Below are 11,649 nucleotides of genomic sequence, written 5' to 3'. Positions count from 1 at the left end.
TGTTGTTATAGACCATGTTTCCAACTGATTTGAAAAGAAATGAGCTCATTTGAGCAAGCTTTGGAGCTTCAATTTGGTTTAAAACTCATTCATGCATGTTTGAATGATTGTTCTTGAAAATGGGTTTGAATATGGTTCTAATTGACTCACCTTTGGGGCTTGAATTCATGAATTGAGCTTTGAAACTTGTTATACATTGAATTTATTGATGTTTTCCAGAATTTGGGCCCAAGAGGTCGAGTTTGGAGTGGTTGAATGCTTGGTTTGAGCTTGGGAGGCAAATCTGGAAATTCCAGATTTGGCTTCCTCGCTCGAGCGAAGGATTCCCCGCTCGAGCGAGCACCTTTGTCCAGGGCTCCGCTCGAGCGACCATCGAGCGACCATCGCGCGTAAAATTTCAGCATCCAGTACTTTTACTGTTTTGCAGACCGCTCGAGCGAAGGATTACTCGCTCGAGCGAAGCCTTTGATTTTGGACTTACGCTCGAGCGTAGAAAGTCTCGCTCGAGCGAGGCTCCTATTTTCAGCAAACTTTGCGAAATGTTTTCTAAGTGTATTTTTGCATCCTCATCCCATCCTAGGCATTCTTAGGCCTAGTTTAAGGCATCTTGACGAGGATATCATTGTAGAACACACCAAGGCAAATTAGGGATTAAGTTATGAGATTTCCCAACTGTGTAGCTTAGTGTGTTCAATCTGTTAACTGTGTAGGGTTGGCGACTGGGGAGACACGCTCTAGCATACTGTAGCCCAGAACTCTGTGAGTAACAATTGTGTAAAGATATGTTCAACTGATTATCTTTTGAATACTGAACTGAACTGTTTACTGAACTGGTATTATTTACTGAATGAATGTATGTCCTTTATTTCTGAACTGTACTGTGGCATCCTTAGTACCTACTGTTTACTATTACTGTTACTGTGACAGAATTCTCTGTCGGTTCCCTCGTGGAACCACTACTGTTTACTGACTGATGGCCATCATTACTGTTCGGTCTTTTAAGACCTACTGTTACTGTTATGCTAATGGATGTACCACATATGACTGTTTACTGTACTGAGCAACTGAATTACTGATTGAAATGAACTGTTTTCATTACTGTAAGGACATTCATTCTAAACCCCTTTACGCTTTATGTTATTCACTGGGCTTTAGCTCACTGCTCATATATATATGTAGGTGTACAGGCACCAGAACGGAGCTAGGAGCGTCAGGGTAACTCCAGTTTTGTCAAGCCAGCCTTTGTGCCTCACTGCGAGGTTCCGAGCCTACTGTTAAGGCTTAGGGGTGTTTTAGAATTTCCCCCTTTTTGTACTGTTTCACTGTTTTGTATAGACTGACTGTTTACTGTACTGTTATACAGGGATTAGGTCCCTGTACTGTGTGACTGTTAATTTTGTACACTGTGTTGTACAGACGGAATGTTTTCTGTACTGTTATGTGGGGTTGAGTCCCTAGTTAAATGGATGTGAATATTGTGTATACTGTTCTGTACTGTTTTTGTATAATGTATGAAAAGCCTTTTTTTTGCATACAGACTGTCACAGCTCAATGGACACTATTTATTTACTGTATTGGCTTCCGCCAGGCCCTGTACTCTGTTTTACTGTATTACTGTTCTGCAGGCCTTCGGTAATCTCGGATTACTGGCCGGTTACGGTACTAAACCCATAGGGCCGGGTTTGGGTCGTGACAGAAACCACGTTTTATGATTAACTTAAAAGCGTGGTTCACAACCACGTTTTAACCTAGTTTGGGAATTCCGTCCAAACTAGGCCTAGTTTGGGAAATAGGTTGCTAATTTGGTTTAATTTGGGAAAAGCCCCCTACCATTACCACTGCCACCATCATTGTCGCGACTACTATCACCATCAAGCCACCACTATGACTACTGCCACCGATACCATACCTCCATCACCACCTCTACCACCACAACGGTCGCGGTTACCATTACTACCACCTCTCCACCACCATTACAACAACTACGACAACCCTCACCTCAACAAACATCGCCACCATTGCCATAGCCACGACCATCATTCCACCTCCACAATCACCACCATCACTACACCGCCACCTCCACCTCCACCACAAATACACCACCACAACTACCTCACCACTACCATCCCGCTACCTCCCTTCACCATAACAACAACCACTATCCCTTGACCTCCACCACCATCATTAACGCCACGGCCACCGCCACGGTCACTGCCACCACACTATAAAAATTGGAAGATATAATTTGAAAACTATAAATTTCAAATTTCAGCTTGTACATTTCAAACAACTTGTTTCAATTTAGCACTTAAATTTTTATAAAACAACTTTTCAGCTGTGTTACATGGACTTGTTGGTTTTAGCCGGAGTACCCGTGTCAACATGACACCAACACGGGTGTGGGATTCGAGTCGAACACAGCAACCTTGTGTCAGATGCGTCTGACCACAAACGAATACGAAGATGAAGACGAAGAAAAAAGCGAAGACGAAGATGAAAGTAAAGACGAAGTGGAAAGTGAAGAAAGAGATGTACGTACCTATATGTCGTTGTTTCGGAGCCGATGATGAACTTCACTGGTGGCGCTAGGTTTTTGAGATGAACTTCACTAGTGGTGGCTGGGGTTCTAAGATGATTGCATAGGTGGCTAGGGTTTTAAGATTTGTGAATTCAACTTTTATTTGAATGGGCCCTATTTTAGTAATGGGCTAGAGTTTTATGTATATATAGATATATGTTGAAGCCCAAATACTTAGTCCAAAATAATCCAATATAAAAATATATATATATATATATATATATATGCTGAAGTCCAAGGGTTAGTTTGGCATATTTGAAAAAAGTCAAAAAGTTAAAAAGTCACTATCTTATTTAAGTCACATCATCTTTTTAATACATCACTTCAAATTCAACCCAAACCCAACCCATATATCATAAAAAGTCAAAAAGTACACTTATTTAGTTCATCCCAAATAACCCTTAGTCCAAAATAATCCAATATAAAATACAAATGTTGAGGTCTCATTAAGAAAAAAATGTCAGCCTAATAAAAAAATAAAATCTGGGCCTTATTAAATCTTATGTGAAAATTATTCTTTAAATCTTGTATAATTATTCTTTAAACTCATCATATATTTTTAAATATATATATATATATATATATATATCCCCATACCCATATCCAACTTTTTGTTCATGTCCCCGTATCCTAAAATCAGAGAAAAGAAAGAATCTGACTCTTCGACATGTATCGGTGTGAGACATTTTTGCCAAGTCCACCATGTAACTTAGCTCTTCAGCTTAAAAGATTCATCATTCAGTTAGTACTTAATTTTCAGTTCTATCAAACACCACCATAATGACACTTGTAATTGTCTGACAATGGTAAATGAGATAGTTTACTGCATATGAAATTTTATATAACTTTACCTTTCAGCTTCTTATTTGAGAAAAAAAGCAAAAGTATACTTTGAGGTTGTTCTTTATATGAAGCTTATCAACTAACTTACACTATTTTCCTTTCCAAAATGTAGTTTGCCAAGGAAAGTCCAAGAAGGATACTTTTACCACAAGTCAAAGTAAAAGATACAGAAGATATTACGGAGGATCAGGTAACGATTACATTAAGAAGAGCTATCAGTTTTCATTCAACTCTCTAGGCACATGATGGACATTGGCCAGGAGATTATGGAGGTCCTATGTTTCTACTACTTGGCTTGGTAAGTGTTGATTTGCCTTTACTGACGTTCCTATCATGCCATCCATTGAGAGTGGATTGTGTCAGACTACAATTGCAATTTTCTTCAAATATGCTATAGTAGTCAACATGGGTGTTAATAATTAGGGTACATAGCTTTGCAATTTAGTCTATGAAAAGGATAATATGTGATTTTGACATTGGCTTGCCCATTGATGTATAGATTATTACTCTGTCTATTACGGGGGCACTAAATGCAGTCTTATCTAAAGAACATAAACGCGATATATGCCGATATATTTACAATCATCAGGTAAGAATTGTTGGAAAAATGGTGTTTTATATGGCATATTTTTTAGCCTGATTTTGAGTGGGCCCCAAACGTTGTTTGGAATGGGTCCGAAGAGGTGAAGACAGAACATCAAAACCATTTATGAGTGAATGGGAAGTTGACGTCGTGTTTCGTGTCTAACATTAATTTTTTAGATAAAATTCATTTGAATTTTTTCAATAAAAATTATTGTGGGAATTTAATTTAATTGTCAAATTGATTTAAAATTAATGAGTGTGACAAATGTGTTTATATTAAAAACACAGACAAACGTTATGTCATTGTATGTCTTTATGTAGATGATATGCTCATTATTGGTAGTAATAATGATATGATTAAAACTACTAAGAAAATGTTGAATAAACATTTTGACATGAAGGACATGGGCATTGCTAATGTAATTCTTGGTATAAAAATTACCAAAATATCAGAAGGTTATGCTTTGTCACAATCTCATTACATTGAGAAAATACTTGACAAATTCAGCAAAGATGATGATCATCTTGCTAGAACACCTGTAGATGTTAATTTGTATATTTCTAAAAATGTACAGGAAAGTATTTCTCAATTAGAGTATGCCCAAATTATTGGAAGCTTAATGTACTTGATGAACTGCATTCGCCCAGATATAGCTTATATAGTAAGTAAATTAAGTAGATATGCGAGTAATCCGGGGGTAGAACACTGGAAAGCTATTATTAGGGTTCTTAGATATCTCCGATTTACTCGTAACATTGGGCTGAATTATATTAGATATCCAGCAGTACTTGAAGGATATTATGATGCAAATTGGATATCGGATGCAAGAGACTCAAAGTCCACCAGTGGGTATGTCTTTACTCTTGGTGGGGCGGCTGTTTCTTGGAAATCTTCCAAACAGACTTGTATTGCTAGGTTTACTATGGAATCAGAATTCATAGCTTTAGACAAAGCAGGGGAAGAGGCAGAATGGCTTCGCCACTTCCTTGAAGATATTCCAATTTGGCCAAAACCGGTGCCTGCTATATGCATACATTGTGATAGTCAATCAGCAATTGGTAGAGCACAGAGTCATATGTATAACGGTAAGTTTCGATACATTCGTCGTCGTCATAATACCGTAAGACAACTACTCTCTAATGGAATTATTTCCATAGAATATGTTAAGTCTAAAGACAACATAGCGGATCCACCAACTAAAGGGTTAGTAAGAGAGTTAGTTGAGAATTCATTGAGGGGAATGGGACTTAAGCTTATTTAATAAGAGTTACCACAACGGCAACCCAACCTAGTTGACTAGAGATCCCAAGATCTAGGTTCAAAGGGACAACCGAGTTGTGATTGACTCAGAAGGATCACTGGGGAGTCTAACTCCTACCCATTTCTTTGATGAAATAGTGATGTCTGCAGCGTTTGAGGTTAAGTAAAATTTTAATGATTCTTATATCTAGCTAAACCTAGTGGAGTATGGCAGGATACTCTTCATAAGAATCACCTATGTGAGTGTGAACTGGGCCGGTTATATAAGATTTGTGAAGGGCTACAAGTCTTTAGAGCACTCATGAAAGACCAGGTTGTTCAGGGCCAAAATGAACACAATAGTGAGAACTAAACTGTGTCTGGGGATATACTGTGTGAGTTCTATTGTCTTGGTTTACTAGCTAACCAGTGAACATGATATCTTGAACTGTTCAGCCGTTTGTCAAATTTCTCATGCCATTGCTTTGACGTTTGTTTTAAACCATATAATGATTTAACCAATTTACACACTTTCTTTTCTTTTCCTGGAACAAAAAACCCTTCTGGTTGTTCCATGTAAATTTCTTCATTTAACTCACCATTTAAGAAAGCGGTTTTAACATCCATTTGATGAATTTCTAGATTGTATAGAGATGCAATGGCAATTAGCATTCTAATGGATGTTATTCTAGTAACCGGTGAGTATGTGTCAAAGTAATCTAAACCTTCTTTCTGTCTAAAACCTTTGACTACAAGTCTTACCTTGTATTTGTCTATTGATCCATCCGCTTTCAATTTTCTTTTGAAAATCCACTTGTACCCAAGAGGTTTACAACCTGGTGGCAAGTCCACTAATTCCCAAGTGTGATTTTGCAAGATGGATTCAACTTCACTGTTGACAGCTTCTTTCCATAAAGGAGCTTCAGGACTGGACATAGCCTCTTTAAAAGTTAAAGGGTCATTTTCTAACAAAAATGTTAGGAAATCTGGACCAAAAGAATTTGAGGTTCTAGCACGTTTACTACGCCTAGGTTCCTCTTCCTCATTTTGATCTAACTCTTGCTCTTGATCATGTTCTTGATCATTACTAGTAATAGCATCAAAAGATCTTTTATTGTTACTAGTCTCTTGTCCAGTCTTCTTTGGAAATACATGTTCAAAAAATGATGCATTCCGAGACTCAATAATAGTATTTACATGCATTTCAGTATGTTCTGATTTATGAATCAAAAACCGATATGCACTACTATTCTTAGCATAACCAATGAAAATGCAATCAATGGTCTTAGGACCTATCTTAGTCTTTTTAGGACTAGGAATAGCTACTTTGGCCAAACACCCCCACACTTTTAAGTATTTGTAGGATGGTACTCTACCATGCCACATTTCATAAGGTGTTTAATTCACTTTCTTTCGGGGTACTTTATTTAAAATATAATTGGCAGAAAGTATTGCTTCCCCCTACAAGTTCTGAGGTAATCCAGAACTGATTAACATGGCATTTATCATTTCTTTTAAAGTCCTATTTTTCCTTTCAGCAATTCCATTTTGCTGAGGTGAGTAAGGAGCGGTGGTTTGATGAATTATTCCATGTTCTTTACAAAATTCACCAAAGGTGATTCATATTCACCACCTCTGTCACTTCTAAATTTCTTGATTTTCTTACCAAGTTGATTTTCAATTTCATTCTTATATTGAATGAAAGTTTCCAAAGCTTCATCCTTGGTTCGAATTAAATAAACATAACTATATCTAGTATAGTCATCTATAAAAGTGATAAAATACTTTTTCCCACCTCTAGTTTGAATTGATTTAAAATCACAAATGTCACTATGAATTAATTCAAGTGGTTTTGTACTTCTTTCAATTGAATGAAAAGGAGTTTTAAATAATTTTGCCTCAACGCAAATTTCACATTTATGATTTGAATCAATGTTAAAGTTAGGTAAACATTCCATATCAATTAATCTACGCAAAGATCCATAATTAACATGTCCTAGTCTACCATGCCATAAATTTGAAGACTCAAGCAAGTAAGAAGAAGATGTAGTATTATTAATAACTGAGGGTACAACGGTCATTACATTTAATTTGAAAAGGCCATCAGACATGTAACATTTTCCTACATACATCCCGTTTTTGGTAAGTACAAACTTGTCACTTTCAAAAACTAGCCTAAACCCATTCTTACTCAACAAAGATCCGGAAACAAGATTCTTGCGAATGTCCGGTACATGCAGCACATTGTTGAGAGTGAGTTCCTTTCCAGATGTCATCTTGAGTACAATCTTTCCTTGTCCTTCAACTTTGGAAGTTAAGGAGTTGCCCATAAAAAGTTGTTCACCATTGTCCACTGAAGAATAAGATGTGAACATCTTTTTGTCGACACAAATATGGCGAGTAGCACCAGTGTCCACCCACCATTCTTTAGGATTTCCGACAAGATTTGCCTCGGAAACAACTGCAGAAAAATTGATATCATCTATACCATTGGAAATATTATCCACTTCAGTCAATTGGGCTTGAGCAGGCTTCTTGCTTGTTCTTCTTTTGCTTTTGTTTTTACTACGGCAATCTTTGGCCCTATGTCCCTCTTTGTCACAGATGTAACGTTTGCCATTAAACTTGTACTTTTTATTATCCCCCCCCCCCTTTAGAGCCTTGTGATGAACTTTCTCCAGAAGACTTACGTTTCTTGGTTTTTGAAGCATGTTCCACCACATTTGCCTTAGACTCCATAGGATGCTTACCAACCCGCTTTTCAGAATTGCGGTTGTCCTCCTCAATTCTCAAACGCACAATTAATTCGTCCATAGAAATTTCTTTGCGCTTGTGTTTGAGGTAGTTCTTGAACTCCTTCTAGCCTTTTGGTAATTTTTCAATTAAGGCTGCAACTTGGAAGGATTCACTGAGAGACATGTCTTCTGCGTGAATGTCATGCAGAATGAGTTTGAAATCTTGAGCTTGGCTGATCACAGTTTTTGAATCAACCATTACAAAATCCAATAATCTGCCAACCACAAATTTCTTTGAGCCGGCATCTTCCGTTTTGTACTTTTTCTCTAACGATTCCCAAAGTTCCTTTGCTGTCTTGATTGGACTGTAGACGTTGTATAATGTGTTGTCAAGTCCGTTCAAGACGTAATTCCGGCAAAGGAAATTGGCATGTTTCCAAGCATCAACCGCAGCAACCACTTGCCGGTCGGTTTCATCCTCTTTCAGGATAGGAGCATCTTCACGGAGGAAACGAGCCAGGTTCAGAGTTGTAAGATAAAACAACATTTTCTGTTGCCATCTTTTAAAGTCAGTTCCTGAGAACTTCTCTGGCTTCTCTCCATGACTTATTGGTACTGTCATCACAGGAGAGGGGGTTGGTGCAATCGCAGCGACCACAGTAGTACTTGTTTGGGCATTAGTTTCAGTAGCCATCAATTCTAATATATAAAAAAAAAATTGTAATTAGAATTTACACTACACAGAAAATTAAACCAAATTTACAGAATTAAATTATGTAAGAATGTAACTTTTATTTTCCAATTAATTTGAAAATAAAATAACATTTTATTTAAACAAATTAATTCCACACAAAAAAGAAATAAAAACTATAATTTTTTTTTCCAATTAATTTGGAAATAAAATAAAATTTTATTTAACCAAAATAATTCCACACAGAAAATTAAATTCTGTAAAATAAAAGAAATAAGAATATAACTTTTATTTTTCAATTAATTAGGAAATAAAATAAAATTTTATTTAACCAAATTAATTACACACAGAAAATAAATTTCTGTAACACTTCAATAATTAAAATACTAAAACAGAATTTTAATTAATGAAAACTCAGAAAAAATTTCTAAAACCCAAAATTAATTTCTAAAAAAATTCCACAAAAATATATTCTTAATTGTTAATGACACCAGTATCGTACTACTAATTGTTGTAAAAGAAAAGAAACAGTATATTATTACTATCTGTCAAATAGCATATAATCACTATTTGTTTTTCCAACCAGAATATTATTTTATCCACAGAAAATAATTTTCTAAAAAGAAGAAAAAGGAAACAAACGAAAAATTCTGTAAACAGAATAATTCGAATCTGTCTTAAGATTGTTGGAACAATCTTCTGTGTAAATAAAATAACTTGAAATAAATTCAAACAAAATAAATAAATAACATACCAGATTTATTTATCGAACCGAATTATAATTAAGACCAAGTCGAGTGTGTGACACTCTGTCCTTAAGACAGATTCGCCCCGCTATGGTGCTTACGGTTGGGTGGCGTCTATCTCCCAGGATACAATGATCTTTAATCAACTTGTAGTAGCACTCCAAAACAAATTGTTCGGCGAACCAAACATGTGTTCTAACTCTCTGAATATTTATTCTTAAATCTAAAATGAAGAATAATGCACTAAAAGTAATTTGGACAGCAAAAAGACAAAATATGAGACTGTTTAATCATCCCCGAGACTGCTGGAATCAAGACAGAATTTATAGGCAAATTTACACTGCCCCGAACAGATGTGAATGGACTGAACAGGTACAACAAGTGCCAACAGTAATTGTTTGAAATTCAAACAATCAGTTAAAAAACCGAATCTTACCATTGCTATCTTGGAGCAGCTTTTTCACATATTTTGAAAAAGGAGCCATTGGTAGCAAAGTTCTAAACTGTTGGACTTTTGTTAACCAATTAAAATATATATATATATATATATATATATATGAAACTTTTTGAATATATATATATATATATTAAACTAATTTGAATAGTTTAATAAATAAATGAAGATGTACAAATTTTACAAAACCACTTAGGAATCCAAAATTTGAATTTTAGAATTAAATTAAATTCTCACAATTACAAATTTTAGGAAACCACTCAGGAACCCAAAATTTAGAATTTAGAATTAAATTAAATTCCCACAATAATTTTTATTGAAAAAATTCAAATGAATTTTATCTAAAAAATTAATGTTAGACACGAAACACGACGTCAACTTCCCATTCACTCATAAATGGTTTTGACGTTCTGTCTTCACCTCTTCGGACCCACTCCAAACAACGTTTGGGGGCCCACTCAAAATCGGGCTAAAAAATATGCCATATAAAACACCATTTTTCCAACAATCCCCCACAAGAATGGAATTTGACAGAGAGAAAATGCAACAACATGATCTATTTACAGAGAGTACAGAAATTGGAAATATTCTGCAAAGGATAGGTAGCTTTTGGCTTTGAACCTTCCCTTGTGAGACACTATTTGAACCTGGCTCGTTTCCTCCGTGAAGATGCTCCTATCCTGAAAGAGGATGAAACCGACCGACAAGTGGTTGCTGCGGTTGATGCTTGGAAACATGCCGATTTCCTTTGCCGGAATTACGTCTTGAACGGACTTGACAGCACATTATACAACGTCTACAGTCCAATCAAGACAGCAAAGGAACTTTGAGAATCGTTGGAGAAAAAGTACAAAACGGAAGATGCCGGCTCAAAGAAATTTGTGGTTGGCAGATTCTTGGATTTTGTAATGGTTGATTCAAAAATTGTGATCAGCCAAGCTTAAGATTTCCAACTTATTCTGCATGACATTCACGCAGAAGACATGTCTCTCAGTGAATCCTTCCAAGTTGCAGCCTTAATTGAAAAATTACCAAAAGGCTGGAAGGAGTTCAAGAACTACCTCAAACACAAGCGCAAAGAAATTTCTATGGACGAATTAATTGTGCGTTTGAGAATTGAGGAGGACAACCGCAATTCTGAAAAGCGGGCTGGTAAGCATCCTATGGAGTCTAAGGCAAATGTGGTGGAACATGCTTCAAAAACCAGGAAACGAAAGTCTTCTGGAGAAAGTTCATCACAAGGCTCTAAAGGGGGGGATAATAAAAAGTACAAGTTTAATGGCAAACATTACATCTGTGACAAAGAGGGACATCGGGCCAAAGATTGCCGTAGCAAAGGCAAAAGCAAAAGAAGAACAAGTAAGAAGCCTGCTCAAGCCCAAATGACTGAGGTGGACAATATTTCTAATGGTATAGATGATATCAATCTTTCTGCAGTTGTTTCCGAGGCAAATCTTGTCGGAAATCCTAAAGAATGGTGGGTGGACATTGGTGCTACTCGCCATATTTGTGCCGACAAAAAGATGTTCACATCTTATTCTTCAGTGGACAATGGTGAACAGCTTTTTATGGGCAACTCCTCAACTTCCAAAGTTGAAGGACAAGGAAAGATTGTACTCAAGATGACATCTAGAAAGGAACTCATTCTCAACAATGTACTGCATATACCGGACATTCGCAAGAATCTTGTTTCCGGATCTTTGTTGAGTAAGAATGGGTTTAGGCTAGTTTTTGAAAGTGACAAGTTTGTACTTACCAAAAACGGGATGTATGTAGG

At 36.3% G+C, this 11,649-nt stretch overlaps 1 pseudogene; it reads left to right on the top strand.

Moving 5' to 3' along the window:
• Positions 1 to 2,435: 2,435 nt before the first annotated feature.
• The window catches only part of LOC114271260 (cycloartenol synthase 2-like), a 50,533-nt pseudogene continuing 41,319 nt past the window's right edge, over positions 2,436 to 11,649 (top strand).

This window comes from Camellia sinensis, chromosome 13, assembly GCF_055761805.1.
Source record: "Camellia sinensis isolate YWXY chromosome 13, ASM5576180v1, whole genome shotgun sequence".
Lineage (NCBI taxonomy): Eukaryota > Viridiplantae > Streptophyta > Magnoliopsida > Ericales > Theaceae > Camellia > Camellia sinensis.
This window is presented reverse-complemented; position numbering and strand designations above follow the sequence as displayed.